We start from the raw sequence: 23089 nt of genomic DNA on the forward strand, positions 1-23089 counted from the left end.
ATATCAAAGATTCGCAGTTTGGGCCCCTGACCAGCTAGAGCTCTGACATTTTGCACACTGCCTCTCCTCTCACCCCAGAAGGCTCCCTATGTGTTATTAAAGCTCTGGGTGTTGCAGGTCAAAAGATCACATTTTTTCCACCTACCTCCTACCTCAGTTCGAGCCCAAAACCACCCAGGGGCCCCAAGTTTTAAGTAGAGGTTCCCCCTGAGACCCAGGAAGCACAACTACATTCGGGTCACCGTAGCCGGAAGCTGTTTTTCTAGTGTAAAATACCTGAAAAAGGGTGTATTTGAGTGAACGATAAATGGACACATACTTTTCTCAGATCATGTGTATTATGACTCATTATCAGGATAACCACCTACTGTAAATACAAATGCCACAATGTGTACAATTACTGCTGAATATCTACAGAACTGAAATATTACATACGTCAATAGACTATACTGAAATATTACTATAGACCATGTACATCCAAACAGACATTTAACCTGTCTAATCTGTGACCTAGCACCTGCATTCATTAAACAACTTTGGATACCAGTAATAAAGTAAACATAAGCATGTAAGATAAACAAATACAGCATTTCACAAAATATTCTTTAACTCGGCTTACTTCTAATATACTGATAATATATTGCAACTCACAATTTAGAACAGTACACTCAGTAACGCAATTATTTCTGAAAAAATCAATTTAAAATAGCCTGCTTGCAACAACACTAGTCACATAGTTTTTCCACAGCCACGGTGTACTACTATTCCACAGACAGCGCACAGTTAGCATTGCAGGAGATTGATGTGCCTTATGTTAACTTAATCGTCGTCATGTAATTATCAATATTACTTCACGCTACATGAACAGACCGTATTACAAATTGTTTCCTGAGCACATATACACATTCACCTAACACACTGGTAAATATTAACCATTACTTTGAGGTACTGCGCGTATCGCATTTACAAGGCAAGAAGTGTGCTTTGTGAGGTCCTAGTGACCTTGCCATTTGATCTTTGACAACTGAATTCTATTCAAGTCATCATTGAGGCCAAGTGAATGTTTGTGCCACATGTAATGATATTTCCTTTGTATTCAAAACAATGCAAAGTCAAGTGAGCTTGACCTTTCGACCTTTGACTTACATGATGTAGTTGTTCATGAGATATCGCTTTCACATGAATGGGACAGACAGATGGATGGATAAGCTGAAAACATAATGCCTCTGGCCACACTGAAAGTGAAAATGGTAAAGAAATAAATATAGCAATACATGATAAATAATTTGTTCCATGTTCTTTTAATTTACATGGATGATTTCTTGACAAAACAAGCCAACTCTATAAATGTGAACTGAGTGTCAGAAATTAACACGACATTCATAGCATCTGCAAACAATTTTTCCCCACAAATTGCTGTAACTTTCTGAGAATCTGCATCACAGTATATTGTACAATATCATGTGTTTCAATACTCACATTATTGATGGAACCTCAGTGATGTCTACTGTCCCTGGCTCAGACACTCTCTCAAGCATCTACAGTACATGTCAAGACAGGTAATGGTAGAATTAAAATGACATTAGATATCTACAATTCAGTTGAACTATTATAGTTTCAGATATTAACCATTTAATTCCGAGTTCAGTCAGGAACCCTTTGTCATGCTTTACCCATTTGTTGCAAATGGGGACACAGTTATGATTGGCGCTGAAGGCTCCATTCTTTGGATGTTCCCTGGTTAGCCGAGCAGTGTGCTGAGATAAAACAGGGGACATATGCAGAGCGCCCAGTGGGCGTAGCAGGCAAGGTACTTTTGTTTAAGATGATTTACCACAACCGTGTTTGGACTCGGTGCTGTGGTGGCAGTTTCTGTGAAACAAGCACAAAGTCAAACACTTCTTTCTTTAAGTTTAATTCACCATCTGCAGATGGACTCATTAGTACACATCACCTGATTGACATGCACAAATGAGCAAAGAACATAGGAGAATCTGTGTTCTTATAACTCACAGCCCCCTCCCACTAAGCGTGCAAAGGTATATATTACCCTTCTGTATTTTCACTCAGTGGAGGAGACATCCTGTCCTTTTGTTTACATGTTCTGTGGATGACTCCCCCCCCGTGAGATCCCAGTTGTTTGATCCCAATCAGAGATACGAGATACCATAAAGTTGTGGTTTCTCGAGGCCATAAAACTCAAGTCTCTTAAGCCACCACAGTAAACCTTAAAGTTGCCCTTTTAGATGAACAATTTGGTCAACCATTTGGTCAGTCCTCCACATACATGTCTGTTTATGCAATTATACATACACGAATGTAAAATTTCCATTACGGTGCTAAAAGTGTTTGAGCTTCGCAGGGATCAGTGAGGATGAGGTCGTATTTAAAGGGACCGCTTTGGTGAGAGAATGGGCTGTGATTGGTGGGTGACTGACGAGCACCCATAAACCTATCGGTATAGCTGAGCACATGACTCCGTGTCCTGCATGAACTAACACAATGCTTCATTAGTCACAATTCTAGTTCAGGATTTCCACAATGACATTCTAACTTTAAACTTAATTTAAGGTATCTTGAATTGAGGCAAATTAAAGCTGACCTTGAATTATGATCAGTCAGAATCAAATTGTCATATATCACAAATCATAAACTGGATTTATTTTCATAATTAATTATGGATACAATTCCAAGGTATGATGCAGAAATCTGGAATGGACATCTATATCATTGAGCATTGTACAAGAAGACAAGTACATTATTTTTAAATAAACAGCATGGAACATGGACATGTTACTACATGTTCTACTGAATAAGGGATCAGCCGCATGCTATCCGTAATACAAACAGCCATCATCAGGGACATAGTCATCAGAGAGATCATAGTTAATAATCATCCCATGGTACTTGTACCGTAGTTCTTTACAAAGTCTACCACCTGCCCCTTGATGATAGTACTCTGAGAGTTTGAGGGCTGATGCCTAAAACTCATGTCCTTGGTTTTTGTCACATTTAGTAGTAAAAATGCAGTCACAACAATACAGATTCGCAATCCACAATGGGACCATGGCTGTTCTCATCCGCATGGAGGAGACTGACTGTCACAGAGTCATCAGCAAATTTGAAAAGTAATCTGTTGTCATGCCAGCTGCGGCAGTCATCAGTATACACATTACAGAGTGAAAAGACACAGGAGAAGACCCTGTGGATGATGACAATGCCTCTTACGTGCATTTGTTTACCCTCACTTTCTGTGTTACTTGTCAGTTGCAGCTCGAGGCATCATGCATGTAACCAATATTATCTTTTCCAGGCACTATACTGGTACTGTAGTACCTACAAGTTACGCACGTTCCATTTTGCCTGGGGACATTTAAAACAAACCAGTCTACAACATAGTAAAAATCACATGAAAATCAACTGCCCTCCTCATCTTTTCATTTTTTTTACCCCCCAATTTTTTAATGTGGATTTAGAATTTGATACTGAGCATAGCCGTGAAATTGGCTCCCCAATAGAAATGGTAAAGGTTGTCAAATTAATGTTACCTACATAAATCCCCACAGATTTCCAAAACATTCTCAGAACACAGTTTACATCACAGTATATTGTAAGGTATCACATTTTTAATTACTCACCTTATTGATGGAACCTCAACCATATTTACTGTCCCTGGCTCAGACTCTCTCTCAACCATCTACAGTAGGTGAAGACAGTAGGTGTTTTCGTTCCCAAAACACAGGCTCTCGTGTGGTTCCAAGAGTCTGTAAGAGTAGAACATGAGGTAGAGCATTCAGCTACCAGGCAGACACCTTCTGTGCATTTAAGGTTAAACTTAAAACATTCCTTTTTGATAAAGCCTGGCTGGATCAGGTGAGTCCTGAACCATCCCTTAAGCTGCTATAGGTCTAGACTGCTGGGGAAACTCCCATCATCCACAGAGCACTTCTCCACTTCTCTCGAAAGTGAAATTATAATAACAGTTAAAAACTTCCGTCATCTCATGTCGTGAAATCACTGGAGCTTTAATTTTCGGTTTCATCGCAAAGGGGCTGCAGATGCTTTTGTGAAAGTTTACATTTTGTACAAAATGTGGAATTCTAAGAAACACAGATGTGATTAAGACATTTCTGGTAACCGTAGGGGTTCAATCTTTTCAGGAAGAATGAATGTGTGTTACGTGGCAAGAATCATTTTACTGATCCAACACAGGTCTTAACTATTTCAGATATTGAGGTCATAAGAAGCCACTGTGTGAGGTTAGGCCTGTTTTATTGGTGCTCCTTGAGGAACTCCTTCATGTAGGTAGCCAGAGAAAAGGACCCCAGCACTCGGTTGTACATCGACCAAATCTATGTCAATATGTAAATGAGAATATTCCCCACGAACCCTCCACCCTGGCGCGATTTCCTTTTTTCCCTCACGAACTTATTTTTTATATTAAAGAATGAACTTTATAACATTATTATTTGACCGACACAGATTACACATCAACAGACGAGCTGACGGCACAAGACCTACGACAGAAATTGACCATAAGAATAAGTTAGCAGTCTGACATGTGACAGCCATTTGAATCGCAAAGAGAGGAGCGTTAAAGCCTCGGAGTCTGAGCAAGGCAATATCAACCGCCACCACAGAAGTCAGAGCAGTGAGAGGGTTTAAATAAATGTGGGAGTGGCAGTTCTTAAAGCTGCCGTGAGATCATCACACAGTCAGGAGGCCTCGCTCGTGGCCGTCCAGCTGTATCCGGCGGTGTGCCTCGGCTGGCGCCTAGCAGCTGACTTAGAACTGGTGCGGACCAGGGGAATCCGACTGTTTAATTTAACACTTTAATAAATGTCAATAACTATGTTACTGACGTGTCCCTCTCTCTCTTTCTCTCTCTCATTGCAGGTATCTCTGACTCCAGAACTGAAGGAGAACAACTATTATTATTATTATTATCATTATTATTATTAACAACAATACTTAATTAATTATTATATGAATTGTTGCTGCTATCATTAATAATCAATAACTTCTTTACACTGTTATCGTTTACATTTTAACTAGTCAGAGCTGATACCTGATGGTGCTCAAGTGTTCCGGTCTCTCGCCTCCCCCTCCCCACTGTTTCTCTTCTCTCCCCATTTTTCTCTGCTCACCCCAACCAGTAGAGGCAGATGACCGTCCATATTGAACCTGGTTCTGCTAGAGGTTTCTCCCTGTAAGTGAGGGAGTTTTTACTCTTCACAGTCACCAAAGTGCTGTTACGTTTCTCTATATTAAACAATATTTTAATGTCTTGACCTTCTATGTAAAGCTCCTTGAGATAATGTATATTATCATTTGGCGCTATACAAATAAAATTGAATTGAATTTGTAGCACCGGTATCACCCCACTTACTGCGCCACTGGACCAGTTCTAGGTTCTAAGGAGTGGGAAGCAAGAATAATCACACCAGAGACCGTTGCTCTAAGTACAAAAGGCCGGCAATTTACTGAATGCAAAACACAAATATAAAATACAGTACAGAAAACAAAACAAATACCCTGCAGGTTCCTAATACTAAGGCAAGTATAATTGAAAAGAGTATTTCACTCTTTCCTTTCGTTCTTTAGTTCTCCTAGTTTATTTCAGTAAAGCTAATCTAAGTTAAGTTAAACCAGTCTTTTTTCTCCTAGGTTGCATCTATTTTTAGAATTTTTCCTCCTGAGTTAAATCTTTTTTCCCTTTCTTTTAAATGTAAGAGAATACCTTCAGTTACACAATCTAATCAAAGTGGACCACAATCATTTCCAATCACACTCAGAAAATATGAACTCAACTTGCAAATAAAAGTATGACACTTTCGAATCGAGTTCAACATGAGTTCAAGTGTTCGGTTCAATGAAAAGTTTCAGTTCGATTTAGTCCGAAAATAATAATAAATCAATCAGTTCAGTTCAAACTAGTTCCTGATACTCCTACCACTCTGGCAGCGAGTCACCATAAGCCAAAGATTTCCTCACTTGCGCGAAGGAGTAGATGAGTTGAAGGTGCAGGTCTGGGTCTGGCTCGCCATCTTGAATCCCGTCTGTGTGTGCACAGTCCTTGCTCCGACCCAGCTTCAAACCGAGCAAAAAACCTGACCTGTGTAACAGGTCATAAACACAAATAATCTCTTTTTAAATCCTCAAATCAGACAAATAAATGTTTCACAGTTTCTGAGTTGTAACGTTACTGCTACTGTGTTTTTTCGTCTCAAAATGGCAGCGGAGCGGTCTCTTTCAACTCACGGCTCCGTCTCCCACACAAACTATAGCGCATACCTTTCATTTATACAGCTTACAGACACTTTTGTAACATTCACAGTCTTCATAAACCCAAAAAATTTACTGATAAACAGGTTATGACGGAGCATTTCCTTGTGAATAGCTACGTTTTTAGCATTAGCTTTCCGCTAAAAAGGTACAACGCAGCAAAATTGCAAGAAAATAAAAACAAAACTCACCAAAACCAGTGTGACTTAGTTCTCATAAAATCCCCGTCAGTTCCCGACCAGGTAAGTTATATTTTTCAACTGCTAAATCAACTTTTTTCACTCTTTTTCTGCTTATTAATCGCAGCTCGTTTTTCTCCATTTTCTCCTCTGCTCTCTCCCTCAGGTCTCTGCTGCAGCATCACGCAGGCCCTGCGTGTAGTGTCACTAGTCCCTTAAAGGGGCACGCATGAAATTTCTGTCAGCATACTTTTAATCTTAACCAGAAACATGTCACGCTATAATGTGATCCGTATAACGTTATTAAAAATGTATGAAACAACCCACTTGAGAACAAACACAGTTCAGATCTGTTGTTATATAGATAGTATGCTTGAGTGTTGTTATATAGTATTGTTTACAGATGCTATGAATGTTTTGTTAATTTTATGTGTGCATAATATGAAGTGGAAAATATGTTCATGAAAGAAGAAAAAACATATTATTATTTTTGTACAGTTTACTGAATATATTGCGATACTACTGCTCAATTAATTATTGTTATTATTTTCCCATCACCTATTCAATTCAATTCAATTTTATTTGTATAGCGCCAAATGATAATATATATTATCTCAAGGAACTTTACATAGAAGGTCAAGACCTTAAAATCTTGCTTAATATAGAGAAACCTAACAGTTCCCACAATGAGCAAGCACTTTGGCAACTGTGAAGAGTAAAAACTACCTCACTTACAGGGAGACACCTCTAGCAGAACCAGGTTCAATGTGGATGGTCATCTGCCTCTACTGGTTGGGGAGAGCAGAGAAACAGTGGTGAGGGGGAGGCGAGAGAGACCGGAACACTTGAGCAACATCAGGTATCAGCTCTGACTAGTTAAAATTTAAACAATAACAGTGTAAAGAAGTTATTGATTATTAATGATAGCAGCAACAATTCATATAATAATTAATTAAGTATTGTTGTTAATAATAATAATAATAATGATGATAAGTCAGATAATAATAACTCCTTCAGTTCTGGAGTCAGAGATGCCTGCAATGAGAGAGAGAAAGAGAGAGAGGGACATGGGAGAAAAAAGACACGTCAATGACATAGTTATTGATATTTATTAAAATAAATAAATGAGTGTGTGTGTGTGTGTCTGTGGGTGGGTTAGGGTTAGGGTTAGGGTTAGGTAAGGGGATAATAGCCAAGCGTGTCCGCGTCCGGCTCCGTGGACACGCTATTTTCCGGGGTGCCAGAGACTCAGGACTTTGGCTACCCCCCCATTTTCAGGGGTGCTCTTTCCGTTGGTGGCAGTGGCCGGCAGCTACGACCTTCGGTCCCTGAGATATTCAGGGAAAAACACTCTCCATTATAAGCGAATGGGACGGTCAGTAGTGAATGTAGCAGCAGTAGCAGCAGTACAACAGACCCATATTACTACTATATTATTATAAATATGATTATTATATAGTGTTATTATAATTACATACACACAGAGAGATCCAAAGTGTGTTGTTATTATTACATTATTACATACTGTTGTTAACAAACACACGACCATCATGTCATCAGTACGGTTACCATTAGTAGTAGTAGTAGAAGTACAAGTATTTCATTCTATTGTTGTATTTCATTCTATTGTTGTATTTCATTCTATTGTCGTATTTCATTCTATTGTCGTATTTCATTTGATTGTATTATGTATTGTATTTTAATGCAATAAAATCGATGTATTCAAGGCGTTGTCCTGTGTAGCAAAATAAAACATGGATTTAAAACATCACACCAAAAAGCAGCAACAGCAGCAGTAACAACAACAACAAATGAAGTGAACAATAAATGAAAATAATAATGATAGGGGACGGTCAGGAGTGAAAAAGTGTGGTCCAAATCGTTCCTCCAGAATAGTGTTAGGAGCACGTTTGTAGTGGTGGATTTTTTTTGGAGAGCATCTCATTTATATGTATACTGTAATTCTGTTCACATTGCCATATTTCTATTGATATTCCACTGATAATTCTGTTTCTATTTATACCGTTCATTTGGTTCATCCCTCCATATCTGAAATATTTATACTCTTGTTATCACCGGGGATAAGAGGGAAACACTATTTCAATTCTCTGTATGTCCTGCACATATGGCATTATTGATCATAAAGTTGACTTGACTTGAACACTGATAAAGTTGATTCAAGATGTTGAAGCTTGAAAAAACTGTTGTGATCAGTGGTCAATGACCTCCATCTGTTGGACAAAAAAAACCATTGCACCCACCTGATCAAGTCACAATCCCCATGTTTCCCATACTCACAAAGCATTAAAAAGCAGTGATTTTGAGTGCAAATCCAATGGAAATGCAGTCAGTGGAAGCCAAAGACTATTGTTAGCCGAAGTCAAGTGTTTTAGTGTTTCATCTTGGACAGGGCCGAGTGGCTGAATGTTTTTTTTCCAATGAAGCAGCAGCAGAAGCACAACACATATTTCTACTATATTATTATAAATATTATCATTATATAGTATTATTGTTACATACTGTTATTAACAATCACAATAGCATCATGTCATCAGTATACTCACCATAAGTAGTAGTAGTAGTAGAACAAGTATTTCATTTTATTGTGGTATTTCATTCTATTGTGTTTTGTAATGTATTTTGGGGGGAAGTCTTGCTCACACGTGTTCCTATTTATCGTGGTTAAAACAAAACGTCTGAGAATCTCAGTGTATTTACCATTTTTTGGTTAATTAGTGGATAAAATATATTTGTAAAGTTTAATTCTCATTGTTTGAGAGTGGGATGTGTATTTTAAGGAGAAAAAATTATTTTAAAGTTGTAAAAAATTCATAAGTAATTGAAATTTCTGAGTATGTTTGAAAATATTTTTTTTTAATTTTAGGGAAATCCTTATTGGGATAGTAATTTGTTTATGATTCCCACTTTTTTTGAGGATTGGTGGTTGATATAAGGGAAATGAATGGAGAAAAATTCATTATTTAATCAACTCCCATGATCCTTTGGGAGTAGTGGAGCCAATCAGAGGAAAACGTTATTTTGTACAAGTTTAAAACTTGTTGTTGTATGTAAAATATTGTTTATAATGTAGTTTGAGTTGTAAAATAGAATTAGGAATAAAATTTAAAATATCTCCTTATTAATTCATTCGTTTATTTAAAAAAAAAAAGTATTCATAAAAGTGATTTGGTTTAGAATCCTCCTTTTCATATTTTTTTATACCATTCATATAATAAGGGGCGCAGAGTCAGGGAGAGAAGCCGGCCGGGCTAAGCCCTCCCCCGCCTGTTCGGGCTGTGAACTCTGCCTCCCCCTATTCCCTCACTTTCATGAGGGAAGAGAGGTGAGGAAAGTGATTTTGTTTAAAAAAAATGTCTAACTTTTTTAGGAATTGTTTCAATTGATTTAAATTAAATTGGATAAATAATAGTAATAGTAATGATAATAACAATGATAATAATAATAATAATAATAATAATAATAAATAATGTGCGGGAAGAGGGAAACACTATTTCAATTCTCTGTATTTCCTCTGTAAGTGACAAGTTGACTTGACTTGAAGACTGATAAAGTTGATTCAAGATGTTGAAGCTTGAAAAAACTGTTGTGATCAGTGGTCAATGACCTCCATCTGGTGGACAAAAAAAACCATTGCACCCACCTGATCAAGTCACAATCCCCATGATTCCCACACTCACAAAGCATTAAAAAGCAGTGATTTTGAGTGCAAATCCAATGGAAATGCAGTCAGTGGAAGCCAAAGACTATTGTTAGCCGAAGTCAAGTGTTTTAGTGTTTCATCTTGGACAGGGCCGAGTGGCTGAATGTTTTTTTTTCCAATGAAGCAGCAGCAGAAGCACAACACATATTTCTACTATATTATTATAAATATTATCATTATATAGTATTATTGTTACATACTGTTATTAACAATCACAATAGCATCATGTCATCAGTATACTCACCATAAGTAGTAGTAGTAGTAGTAGTAGAACAAGTATTTCATTTTATTTTTTTATCATTTTATTTCTTCTGCTGTGATTTCCTTTATCAGAGCTGAATTCTGGTCCTCTGCCACCCTGTGTAAATTTAAGGAATCCAGCCATGTGGCTATCTGATGTTTATTATTTATTTTTGGTTGGGAATATAGATTCTTATAATATGTTTCAAAACATGTATGTATCTCTTCTGTCTTATATTTTGGTAGATTTGTAGCTCAGCCCCTATGCCTTTTTAATCTGTAGCCCAGCAATTTTGTAGATTTACTTCCCACGTCATAGTACAACAGCTTTTTTTGAATCTCTTGTCCTGAGATGTCATTTACCTCTGTTCTAACTCTTTTGATATTTTGGTTTATTCGCTCGTCCACATTTTTTTTATGTTCTTTTTCCAATTTTTTAAGCTCTGATTCTAATTTATTGAGTTTTTCCTGTGTTTGCCTTTTCAAGTATGTTGATTTAGCAATTCGTTGTCCTCTAATCACAGCTTTACACGCGTCCCACAGCACCGAGGGAGACACCTCACCATTATCATTCTCCCTCACATATCACTGAATTTCTTTAATAAACTCTTCCTTCATTTGTCCTTTTAATACATTTATATTTAGCCTCCAAAGTGTTGATTTTTGTTCTCTTGACATAGCCAGAGTCATATATACAGGACTATGGTCTGATATGTCTCTCACTCCAATTTCACAATTTTCGATCCTATAACTGTCCTAACTGAACATGAAAAAATTATCTATCCTGGAGTATCTTTGATGTGGTGCTGAGAAAAATGTATAGTCTTCCCTTAGGATTGAATTCTTTCCAAACGTCAATTACTCTTTATGTAAAAAAAAAATGTTTGTACTTATTGCACTTGTAATTTCACATTGTGGCATTTGTATTTACAGTAGGTGGTTACACTTGTGGTGGAAATTTATCTTGAGATGTAAAATAAAGAGTTTCTCAGACAGTTGTCTTTAGGTCATTTAAAAGAAAGCTCTGCAGAGGGTTTCACACTTAGCATGAATGCTCAGAGTGGAACAACTCTGAATAGGGAAAGAAGAAGGTTTTATACAGTCAGGTAAACAGGAAACATAAGAGACAACTGTTGTGGCAGAACGCTCATGTGCTAATCACACGACACTCTCTGTGATTCTCAACCTGTGGGAGTATCAGTGTGTGTGGTTTCAGCTGGAGGTGTCAGCTGTTCAGATGGAGCCAGTACTCCTTTGCAATGGTTAGTGTGGATCCAGGTGGCTCTCTCAGCACTGCAGTGTGGGTTGTGAGTAGCACCTGGTAGTGCCCTTGCCACCTGAGTGAGCGCCAGTTCTTTCTCCGAAAGTCTTTGACCACCACGAAGTCGCCTGGACGGGGGTCGTGAAGTGGTTCAGTCACTGGATGAGGAAGGGAAGATGTCACCTGTTTCCTGATGTCTGAAAGAGCATTAGTCAGGTTAGAACAATAGGACAACATATCATGCATATCACACAAGTCTGTGGCGGGAAGTGGAGAGGGTGAAAGACCCGCACCAATGTGGGGAGGAGTTGCAAAAAGAATCTCATAAGGTGAAAGGTTAGACCTGGTTCGTTTTCTCATCCTCATATACATCAGCGCCAGAGGCAGGACCTTTGTCCATGTGAGACCTCTGTCTTCACAGCACTTTGCGAGCTTCGTTTTGAGTGTGCATTTTCTTGTTCCAAAGCTCCGCCACTGGCTGGATGATATGCACAGTGTGTTCGCAAATCCATTCCTAGATGAGAGCTGAGTTGTTTGACAGCTTTGTCACTTTAGATTCTGCTAGGAATCCCCCATTGTGGAATGATGTCTTGTAACAGTGCTTTGGTGACTACACTTGCAGTTTGTTTTGAAGCAGGAAAGGCTTCAACCCATTTTGACCACATGTTGACCATCACTAAGCAGTGAGATTTACCTTCTAATGGTGAGGCCATGGTGAACAACCAAAAATTACCTGTGCCTGCAGAGAGCACCAAAATCATGAGTGAAACCAAATGCATATCCGGAGTCTTTGTAAACTGTGAGTGTTTTACCAGTAGCCAATTTGCATGCTTTCAGTGAGCACAATGAGTTCTGCTGCCTGGGCTGAGAGGTGATGAGGAAAAGGACCAGAGAAGAGAATGTCACTATCAGAATAGACAGAAAAACCAACAAAGTTAGTACCAGAGACCGGGTTCACGTGAGGCGGACCCATTTACATACAGAATCAAGTCATAGTTCATCAGAAAGGTCAGGTTGTGGTGAACACTGGACTTGTAGTTCAGCAACACAGTTGTGTTCTCCACCCGTCATCTGGAAGCGGGAGAAGCGTGGCTGGATTCAAGGTTGAACAGCGTTTCACTGTGATGTTGGGCATATCAAGAAGAACAGCTAGCAGCAGAAAGATGTGAGGTCTTCTGTTCTGTGAGAATGAGAGACACAGCATGAGTAACAAGAAGTGTCAAGTCAGAGTAGCCTACGATGTCACGTGAGGCAAGAACTGCTTTTTCACAGGCGGCCACTGCACACAAGCTTTGTGGAGGGCCAGCTGCCACTGGGTCAAGTTTAGCAGAGAAGTAGGCTCACAGTAGCCTCGACAAAGGCGTCTGAATGTGTAGGCCTTGTTTTCAAAGTTAAAAGCAAACCAGTACTGGCTGTCCTTGTGGACAGGAACGTTTAAAAAAAGCATTGGATAAATCTACAACCGAAAACCACTCTGCATCAGGCGGAATTTGGGAAAGCAACGTGTACGGGTTGGGAACAATGGGTGATCGAGCAATTACAGCGTCATTCACAGCCTTCAAATCCTGCACAAATCACCACTCAATAGGCTGACCTTTATCTCTTGTGGTGTCTGAAATGTCATGTGTTGTGTTCTCTTTAAAGGAAGCTGATCTCTGAGTTTGAGGCCCATAGGTCCTGAGGAATTCAGAGGCCTATAAGTTTAGGTTTTCTGAGAAAAACTGAATGTATACATTAATGCATTAGGTCACGGCTTAAACTGTCACCCTAAATTTGAGCTGGTGCCTTTCCCTCCCTGTTACCAAACAGATGAGGTGGGCTGGATGAAAGCCAGATGTGTTTTCACAAAAACAACTCTCCTATATAAACGGGGAGTTGAAGCTGTTAGGGAGAAGAGATTCACATTGGCCCCAGATCTCTCTCCAGGCAGATTGCAGTGCTTGTATTGATGCTGAACTTTTTGTAATAAACCTTTCAAACAATCAAACGGTGTCAATCGGCAATTCCTTCATCATCTTCACATCATCGCTACCCCAATATACAACACTCTGATTTTCTTAACTGGAAACAGTGGAGTATGGACTGGCGAATCAGGGCAGGGGATAATTACACCAGCCTGCAAGAGAGATGCAAAAACAGGGCGTATCCTATCCACAGCTTCCTGTCTGACTGGGTACCATTGTTTACATGGTCGATATTCAGATTTTGGGGTAATTGTAACTGGGTCACAGTTTCTGATGAGGCCCACATCGTATTTGTCCTTTGCCCACAGCATTTCTGGCAAGTCTACAAGCAGGAGAACATCTGATTGGTTTGACAACATGATATGAGAATGGAGATAGTCATCAACCACATACAATGATCGTGTGGCAGGAAAACACTGATTTGGAGAAAATTTGAAACTGAAAGCATTCATGCAAGGTGAATAGATCAGGCATCATGGTTAAATGCCAGTCACTGACTGTCTGAAATGATGGTCCAAGGTCTCTCCACTGGTCATCATGTGATTTATTCATAAAGTGGCTCTGTGTGCACAAAACAGCTGAAAACAGTGGCTTTGCGTGCACAAAAGCATTGGAGATGGCGAGAGAAGCTTAAAATTGCAACTTTAGTTCAGAAGATGAACCTTTCTTCACAAAGTGGCTTGAAGCTTCTTTCGTCATCTCCAGTGCTTTTGTGCAGGCAGAGCCACTGTTTCCAGTTGTTTTGTGCCACACAGAGGCAGTGTCAAATCTAGACCATATCAAGAGTATAAATATGGCAGATATGGCAGGATGAACAGAATGAACAGTATAAATATAAACAGAATTATCAGTGGAATATAATTATGGTACAGAATTACAGTACAAATATAAATGTGATGCTCTCCAAAACAAATCCACCACTATAAACCACCACCACCAAGACTACAAATGACCTGAAACATGCTCCTATCACTATTCTGGAGGAACGATTTGGGCCTCCACACTTGGTGAAACTTTCACTACTGACCATCCCATTCGCTTATAATGGGGAGTGTTTTCCCTGAATATCTCAGGGACCGAAGGTCATAGCTGCCGGGCACTGCCACCAACGGAAAGAGCACCCCTGAAAATGGGGGGGTAGCCAAAGTAATAATAATATAGTAGTAATATGTGTCTGTTGTGCTGCTGCTGCTTCATTCATTTCAGCTTTAAATACCTCGGGGTCCACTTCAGTGAGGACCTCACCTGGACATTAAACACCACACAGCTAGTCATGAAGGCTCAACAGCGGCTGTACTTCCTGAGGAGGCTGAGGAAGTTTGGGATGACTCCTAAGATCCTCAGCAACTTCTACAGCTGCATCATTGAGAGCATATTGACCAGCTGCATCACCGTGTGGTACGACAGCACATCTACTATGGACCGCAAACGCCTGCAGAGAGTGGCGAAGACAGCAGAAAAAATCATCAAGAACTCACTGCCCTCTCTGCAGAGCATTTACCACCGCAGGCAGGGTTGACAGGAGAGCTAGCTCCATTATTAAACTATTTCCAATTGTACTGTTTACATTTACATTGCATACATTTGCACTGCTCAGTTTTGCACAATACTCACCCTATTCACCTCATTACCCTTGTTTTCACCTTACTCTTAAACATGTTTCATATTCTTATTGTATTTGATGTAAATATTGTATTTGAATGTCTATTTTGGTCGGCTGGTATTCCAGAAAGGACAGCACAAGAATTTCAATTCACAGGGGAACGTGTGTGTTCTTGTGTGTATTTGACAGTAAAAATTGTTGAATCTTGAATTGGCAAGAAAACATTCAGCCACTCGGCCCTTTGTGGAAGAGTTTGGACATGGCTACAGACAAATAAACAAGGCAGTGTCCAAGATGAAACACTAAAACACTTGACTACTGCTAACAATAGTCTTTGGTTTCCACTGACTGCATTTCCATTGGATTTGCACTCAAAATCATTGCTTTTTAATGGTTTGTGAGTGTAGGAATAATGGGGATTGTGACTTGATAAGGTGGGTGCAATGGTTTTTTTCGTCCACTAGATGGAGGTCATTGACCACGGATCACAACAGTTTTTCCTAGATTCAACATCTTGAATCAACTTTATCAGTGTTCAAGTCAAGTCAACTTTATGATCAATAATGACATATGTGCAGGAAATACAGAGAATTGAAATAGCGTTTCCCTCTTATCCCCGGTGCAAACAGCATTCAACATGAAATATAAAATATCAAAAATAGAAGTCATTCAAAGATATAAACAGGCAGTGGCAAATGTAGATGATATCAAAGATTCGCAGTTTGGGCCCCTGACCAGCTAGAGCTCTGACATTTTGCACACTGCCTCTCCTCTCACCCCAGAAGGCTCCCTATGTGTTATTAAAGCTCTGGGTGTTGCAGGTCAAAAGATCACATTTTTTCCACCTACCTCCTACCTCAGTTCGAGCCCAAAACCACCCAGGGGCCCCAAGTTTTAAGTAGAGGTTCCCCCTGAGACCCAGGAAGCACAACTACATTCGGGTCGCCGTAGCCGGAAGCTGTTTTTCTAGTGTAAAATACCTGAAAAAGGGTGTATTTGAGTGAACGATAAATGGACACATACTTTTCTCAGATCATGTGTATTATGACTCATTATCAGGATAACCACCTACTGTAAATACAAATGCCACAATGTGTACAATTACTGCTGAATATCTACAGAACTGAAATATTACATACGTCAATAGACTATACTGAAATATTACTATAGACCATGTACATCCAAACAGACATTTAACCTGTCTAATCTGTGACCTAGCACCTGCATTCATTAAACAACTTTGGATACCAGTAATAAAGTAAACATAAGCATGTAAGATAAACAAATACAGCATTTCACAAAATATTCTTTAACTCGGCTTACTTCTAATATACTGATAATATATTGCAACTCACAATTTAGAACAGTACACTCAGTAACGCAATTATTTCTGAAAAAATCAATTTAAAATAGCCTGCTTGCAACAACACTAGTCACATAGTTTTTCCACAGCCACGGTGTACTACTATTCCACAGACAGCGCACAGTTAGCATTGCAGGAGATTGATGTGCCTTATGTTAACTTAATCGTCGTCATGTAATTATCAATATTACTTCACGCTACATGAACAGACCGTATTACAAATTGTTTCCTGAGCACATATACACATTCACCTAACACACTGGTAAATATTAACCATTACTTTGAGGTACTGCGCGTATCGCATTTACAAGGCAAGAAGTGTGCTTTGTGAGGTCCTAGTGACCTTGCCATTTGATCTTTGACAACTGAATTCTATTCAAGTCATCATTGAGGCCAAGTGAATGTTTGTGCCACATGTAATGATATTTCCTTTGTATTCAAAACAATGCAAAGTCAAGTGAGCTTGACCTTTCGACCTTTGACTTACATGATGTAGTTGTTCATGAGATATCGCTTTCACATGAATGGGACAGACAGATGGATGGATAAGCTGAAAACATAATGCCTCTGGCCACACTGAAAGTGAAAATGGTAAAGAAATAAATATAGCAATACATGATAAATAATTTGTTCCATGTTCTTTTAATTTACATGGATGATTTCTTGACAAAACAAGCCAACTCTATAAATGTGAACTGAGTGTCAGAAATTAACACGACATTCATAGCATCTGCAAACAATTTTTCCCCACAAATTGCTGTAACTTTCTGAGAATCTGCATCACAGTATATTGTACAATATCATGTGTTTCAATACTCACATTATTGATGGAACCTCAGTGATGTCTACTGTCCCTGGCTCAGACACTCTCTCAAGCATCTACAGTACATGTCAAGACAGGTAATGGTAGAATTAAAATGACATTAGATATCTACAATTCAGTTGAACTATTATAGTTTCAGATATTAACCATTTAATTCCGAGTTCAGTCAGGAACCCTTTGTCATGCTTTACCCATTTGTTGCAAATGGGGACACAGTTATGATTGGCGCTGAAGGCTCCATTCTTTGGATGTTCCCTGGTTAGCCGAGCAGTGTGCTGAGATAAAACAGGGGACATATGCAGAGCGCCCAGTGGGCGTAGCAGGCAAGGTACTTTTGTTTAAGATGATTTACCACAACCGTGTTTGGACTCGGTGCTGTGGTGGCAGTTTCTGTGAAACAAGCACAAAGTCAAACACTTCTTTCTTTAAGTTTAATTCACCATCTGCAGATGGACTCATTAGTACACATCACCTGATTGACATGCACAAATGAGCAAAGAACATAGGAGAATCTGTGTTCTTATAACTCACAGCCCCCTCCCACTAAGCGTGCAAAGGTATATATTACCCTTCTGTATTTTCACTCAGTGGAGGAGACATCCTGTCCTTTTGTTTACATGTTCTGTGGATGACTCCCCCCCCGTGAGATCCCAGTTGTTTGATCCCAATCAGAGATACGAGATACCATAAAGTTGTGGTTTCTCGAGGCCATAAAACTCAAGTCTCTTAAGCCACCACAGTAAACCTTAAAGTTGCCCTTTTAGATGAACAATTTGGTCAACCATTTGGTCAGTCCTCCACATACATGTCTGTTTATGCAATTATACATACACGAATGTAAAATTTCCATTACGGTGCTAAAAGTGTTTGAGCTTCGCAGGGATCAGTGAGGATGAGGTCGTATTTAAAGGGACCGCTTTGGTGAGAGAATGGGCTGTGATTGGTGGGTGACTGACGAGCACCCATAAACCTATCGGTATAGCTGAGCACATGACTCCGTGTCCTGCATGAACTAACACAATGCTTCATTAGTCACAATTCTAGTTCAGGATTTCCACAATGACATTCTAACTTTAAACTTAATTTAAGGTATCTTGAATTGAGGCAAATTAAAGCTGACCTTGAATTATGATCAGTCAGAATCAAATTGTCATATATCACAAATCATAAACTGGATTTATTTTCATAATTAATTATGGATACAATTCCAAGGTATGATGCAGAAATCTGGAATGGACATCTATATCATTGAGCATTGTACAAGAAGACAAGTACATTATTTTTAAATAAACAGCATGGAACATGGACATGTTACTACATGTTCTACTGAATAAGGGATCAGCCACATGCTATCCGTAATACAAACAGCCATCATCAGGGACATAGTCATCAGAGAGATCATAGTTAATAATCATCCCATGGTACTTGTACCGTAGTTCTTTACAAAGTCTACCACCTGCCCCTTGATGATAGTACTCTGAGAGTTTGAGGGCTGATGCCTAAAACTCATGTCCTTGGTTTTTGTCACATTTAGTAGTAAAAATGCAGTCACAACAATACAGATTCGCAATCCACAATGGGACCATGGCTGTTCTCATCCGCATGGAGGAGACTGACTGTCACAGAGTCATCAGCAAATTTGAAAAGTAATCTGTTGTCATGCCAGCTGCGGCAGTCATCAGTATACACATTACAGAGTGAAAAGACACAGGAGAAGACCCTGTGGATGATGACAATGCCTCTTACGTGCATTTGTTTACCCTCACTTTCTGTGTTACTTGTCAGTTGCAGCTCGAGGCATCATGCATGTAACCAATATTATCTTTTCCAGGCACTATACTGGTACTGTAGTACCTACAAGTTACGCACGTTCCATTTTGCCTGGGGACATTTAAAACAAACCAGTCTACAACATAGTAAAAATCACATGAAAATCAACTGCCCTCCTCATCTTTTCATTTTTTTTACCCCCCAATTTTTTAATGTGGATTTAGAATTTGATACTGAGCATAGCCGTGAAATTGGCTCCCCAATAGAAATGGTAAAGGTTGTCAAATTAATGTTACCTACATAAATCCCCACAGATTTCCAAAACATTCTCAGAACACAGTTTACATCACAGTATATTGTAAGGTATCACATTTTTAATTACTCACCTTATTGATGGAACCTCAACCATATTTACTGTCCCTGGCTCAGACTCTCTCTCAACCATCTACAGTAGGTGAAGACAGTAGGTGTTTTCGTTCCCAAAACACAGGCTCTCGTGTGGTTCCAAGAGTCTGTAAGAGTAGAACATGAGGTAGAGCATTCAGCTACCAGGCAGACACCTTCTGTGCATTTAAGGTTAAACTTAAAACATTCCTTTTTGATAAAGCCTGGCTGGATCAGGTGAGTCCTGAACCATCCCTTAAGCTGCTATAGGTCTAGACTGCTGGGGAAACTCCCATCATCCACAGAGCACTTCTCCACTTCTCTCGAAAGTGAAATTATAATAACAGTTAAAAACTTCCGTCATCTCATGTGAAATCACTGGAGCTTTAATTTTCGGTTTCATCGCAAAGGGGCTGCAGATGCTTTTGTGAAAGTTTACATTTTGTACAAAATGTGGAATTCTAAGAAACACAGATGTGATTAAGACATTTCTGGTAACCGTAGGGGTTCAATCTTTTCAGGAAGAATGAATGTGTGTTACGTGGCAAGAATCATTTTACTGATCCAACACAGGTCTTAACTATTTCAGATATTGAGGTCATAAGAAGCCACTGTGTGAGGTTAGGCCTGTTTTATTGGTGCTCCTTGAGGAACTCCTTCATGTAGGTAGCCAGAGAAAAGGACCCCAGCACTCGGTTGTACATCGACCAAATCTATGTCAATATGTAAATTAGAATATTCCCCACGAACCCTCCACCCTGGCGCGATTTCCTTTTTTCCCTCACGAACTTATTTTTTATATTAAAGAATGAACTTTATAACATTATTACTTGACCGACACAGATTACACATCAACAGACGAGCTGACGGCACAAGACCTACGACAGAAATTGACCTTAAGAATAAGTTAGCAGTCTGACATGTGACAGCCATTTGAATCGCAAAGAGAGGAGCGTTAAAGCCTCGGAGTCTGAGCAAGGCAATATCAACCGCCACCACAGAAGTCAGAGCAGTGAGAGGGTTTAAATAAATGTGGGGGTGGCAGTTCTTAAAGCTGCCGTGAGATCATCACACAGTCAGGAGGCCTCGCTCGTGGCCGTCCAGCTGTATCCGGCGGTGTGCCTCGGCTGGCGCCTAGCAGCTGACTTAGAACTGGTGCGGACCAGGGGAATCCGACTGTTTAATTTAACACTTTAATAAATGTCAATAACTATGTTACTGACGTGTCCCTCTCTCTCTTTCTCTCTCTCATTGCAGGTATCTCTGACTCCAGAACTGAAGGAGAACAACTATTATTATTATTATTATCATTATTATTATTAACAACAATACTTGATTAATTATTATATGAATTGTTGCTGCTATCATTAATAATCAATAACTTCTTTACACTGTTATCGTTTACATTTTAACTAGTCAGAGCTGATACCTGACGGTGCTCAAGTGTTCCGGTCTCTCGCCTCCCCCTCCCCACTGTTTCTCTTCTCTCCCCATTTTTCTCTGCTCACCCCAACCAGTAGAGGCAGATGACCGTCCACATTGAACCTGGTTCTGCTAGAGGTTTCTCCCTGTAAGTGAGGGAGTTTTTACTCTTCACAGTCACCAAAGTGCTTGCTCATTGTGGGAACTGTTACGTTTCTCTATATTAAACAATATTTTAATGTCTTGACCTTCTATGTAAAGCTCCTTGAGATAATGTATATTATCATTTGGTGCTATACAAATAAAATTGAATTGAATTTGTAGCACCGGTATCACCCCACTTACTGCGCCACTGGACCAGTTCTAGGTTCTAAGGAGTGGGAAGCAAGAATAATCACACCAGAGACCGTTGCTCTAAGTACAAAAGGCCGGCAATTTACTGAATGCAAAACACACATATAAAATACAGTACAGAAAACAAAACAAATACCCTGCAGGTTCCTAATACTAAGGCAAGTATAATTGAAAAGAGTATTTCACTCTTTCCTTTCGTTCTTTAGTTCTCCTAGTTTATTTCAGTAAAGCTAATCTAAGTTAAATTAAACCAGTCTTTTTTCTCCTAGGTTGCATCTATTTTTAGAATTTTTCCTCCTGAGTTAAATCTTTTTTCCCTTTCTTTTAAATGTAAGAGAATACCTTCAGTTACACAATCAAATCAAAGTGGACCACAATCATTTCCAATCACACTCAGAAAATATGAACTCAACATGCAAATAAAAGTATGACACTTTCGAATCGAGTTCAACATGAGTTCAAGTGTTCGGTTCAATGAAAAGTTTCAGTTCGATTTAGTCCGAAAATAATAATAAATCAATCAGTTCAGTTCAAACTAGTTCCTGATACTCCTACCACTCTGGCAGCGAGTCACCATAAGCCGAAGATTTCCTCACTAGCGCGAAGGAGTAGATGAGTTGAAGGTGCAGGTCTGGGTCTGGCTCGCCATCTTGAATCCCGTCTGTGTGTGCACAGTCCTTGCTCCGACCCAGCTTCAAACCGAGCAAAAAACCTGACCTGTGTAACAGGTCATAAACACAAATAATCTCTTTTTAAATCCTCAAATCACACAAATAAATGTTTCACAGTTTCTGAGTTGTAACGTTACTGCTACGGTGTTTTTTCGTCTCAAAATGGCAGCGGAGCGGTCTCTTTCAACTCACGGCTCCGTCTCCCACACAAACTATAGCGCATACCTTTCATTTATACAGCTTACAGACACTTTTGTAACATTCACAGTCTTCATAAACCCAAAAAATTTACTGATAAACAGGTTATGACGGAGCATTTCCTTGTGAATAGCTACGTTTTTAGCATTAGCTTTCCGCTAAAAAGGTACAACGCAGCAAAATTGCAAGAAAATAAAAACAAAACTCACCAAAACCAGTGTGACTTAGTTCTCATAAAATCCCCGTCAGTTCCCGACCAGGTAAGTTATATTTTTCAACTGCTAAATCAACTTTTTTCACTCTTTTTCTGCTTATTAATCGCAGCTCGTTTTTCTCCATTTTCTCCTCTGCTCTCTCCCTCAGGTCTCTGCTGCAGCATCACGCAGGCCCTGCGTGTAGTGTCACTAGTCCCTTAAAGGGGCACGCATGAAATTTCTGTCAGCATACTTTTAATCTTAACCAGAAACATGTCACGCTATAATGTGATCCGTATAACGTTATTAAAAATGTATGAAACAACCCACTTGAGAACAAACACAGTTCAGATCTGTTGTTATATAGATAGTATGCTTGAGTGTTGTTATATAGTATTGTTTACAGATGCTATGAATGTTTTGTTAATTTTGTGTGCATAATATGAAGTGGAAAATATGTTCATGAAAGAAGAAAAAACATATTATTATTTTTGTACAGTTTACTGAATATATTGCGATACTACTGCTCAATTAATTATTGTTATTATTTTCCCATCACCTATTCAATTCAATTCAATTTTATTTGTATAGCGCCAAATGATAATATATATTATCTCAAGGAACTTTACATAGAAGGTCAAGACCTTAAAATCTTGC

At 39.2% G+C, this 23089-nt stretch overlaps 2 long non-coding RNA genes across 5 annotated transcripts; both read right to left on the reverse strand.

Moving 5' to 3' along the window:
* Positions 1-237: 237 nt before the first annotated feature.
* LOC138405276 (uncharacterized) lies at positions 238-8729 on the reverse strand. 3 transcript variants are annotated; one of them, XR_011238976.1, is made up of 5 exons: positions 6477-8729; positions 5995-6115; positions 1630-3764; positions 1480-1538; positions 238-1235 (listed from the first exon to the last, which is right to left on the reverse strand). It is a non-coding gene; the product is annotated as an uncharacterized lncRNA (long non-coding RNA). The 3 variants fall into 3 exon arrangements; XR_011238975.1 differs by having other exon boundaries at positions 5995-8727; XR_011238974.1 differs by lacking the exons at positions 5995-6115; positions 6477-8729 and having other exon boundaries at positions 1630-5988.
* A 6705-nt stretch (positions 8730-15434) lies between these two features.
* On the reverse strand, positions 15435-22849 carry LOC138405277 (uncharacterized). 2 transcript variants are annotated; one of them, XR_011238978.1, is made up of 4 exons: positions 22448-22849; positions 17587-19721; positions 17437-17495; positions 15435-17192 (listed from the first exon to the last, which is right to left on the reverse strand). It is a non-coding gene; the product is annotated as an uncharacterized lncRNA (long non-coding RNA). The 2 variants fall into 2 exon arrangements; XR_011238977.1 differs by lacking the exon at positions 22448-22849 and having other exon boundaries at positions 17587-20317.
* Positions 22850-23089: the final 240 nt, after the last annotated feature.

Source organism: Paralichthys olivaceus, chromosome 17, assembly GCF_024713975.1.
Source record: "Paralichthys olivaceus isolate ysfri-2021 chromosome 17, ASM2471397v2, whole genome shotgun sequence".
Classification (NCBI taxonomy): Eukaryota; Metazoa; Chordata; class Actinopteri; order Pleuronectiformes; family Paralichthyidae; genus Paralichthys; species Paralichthys olivaceus.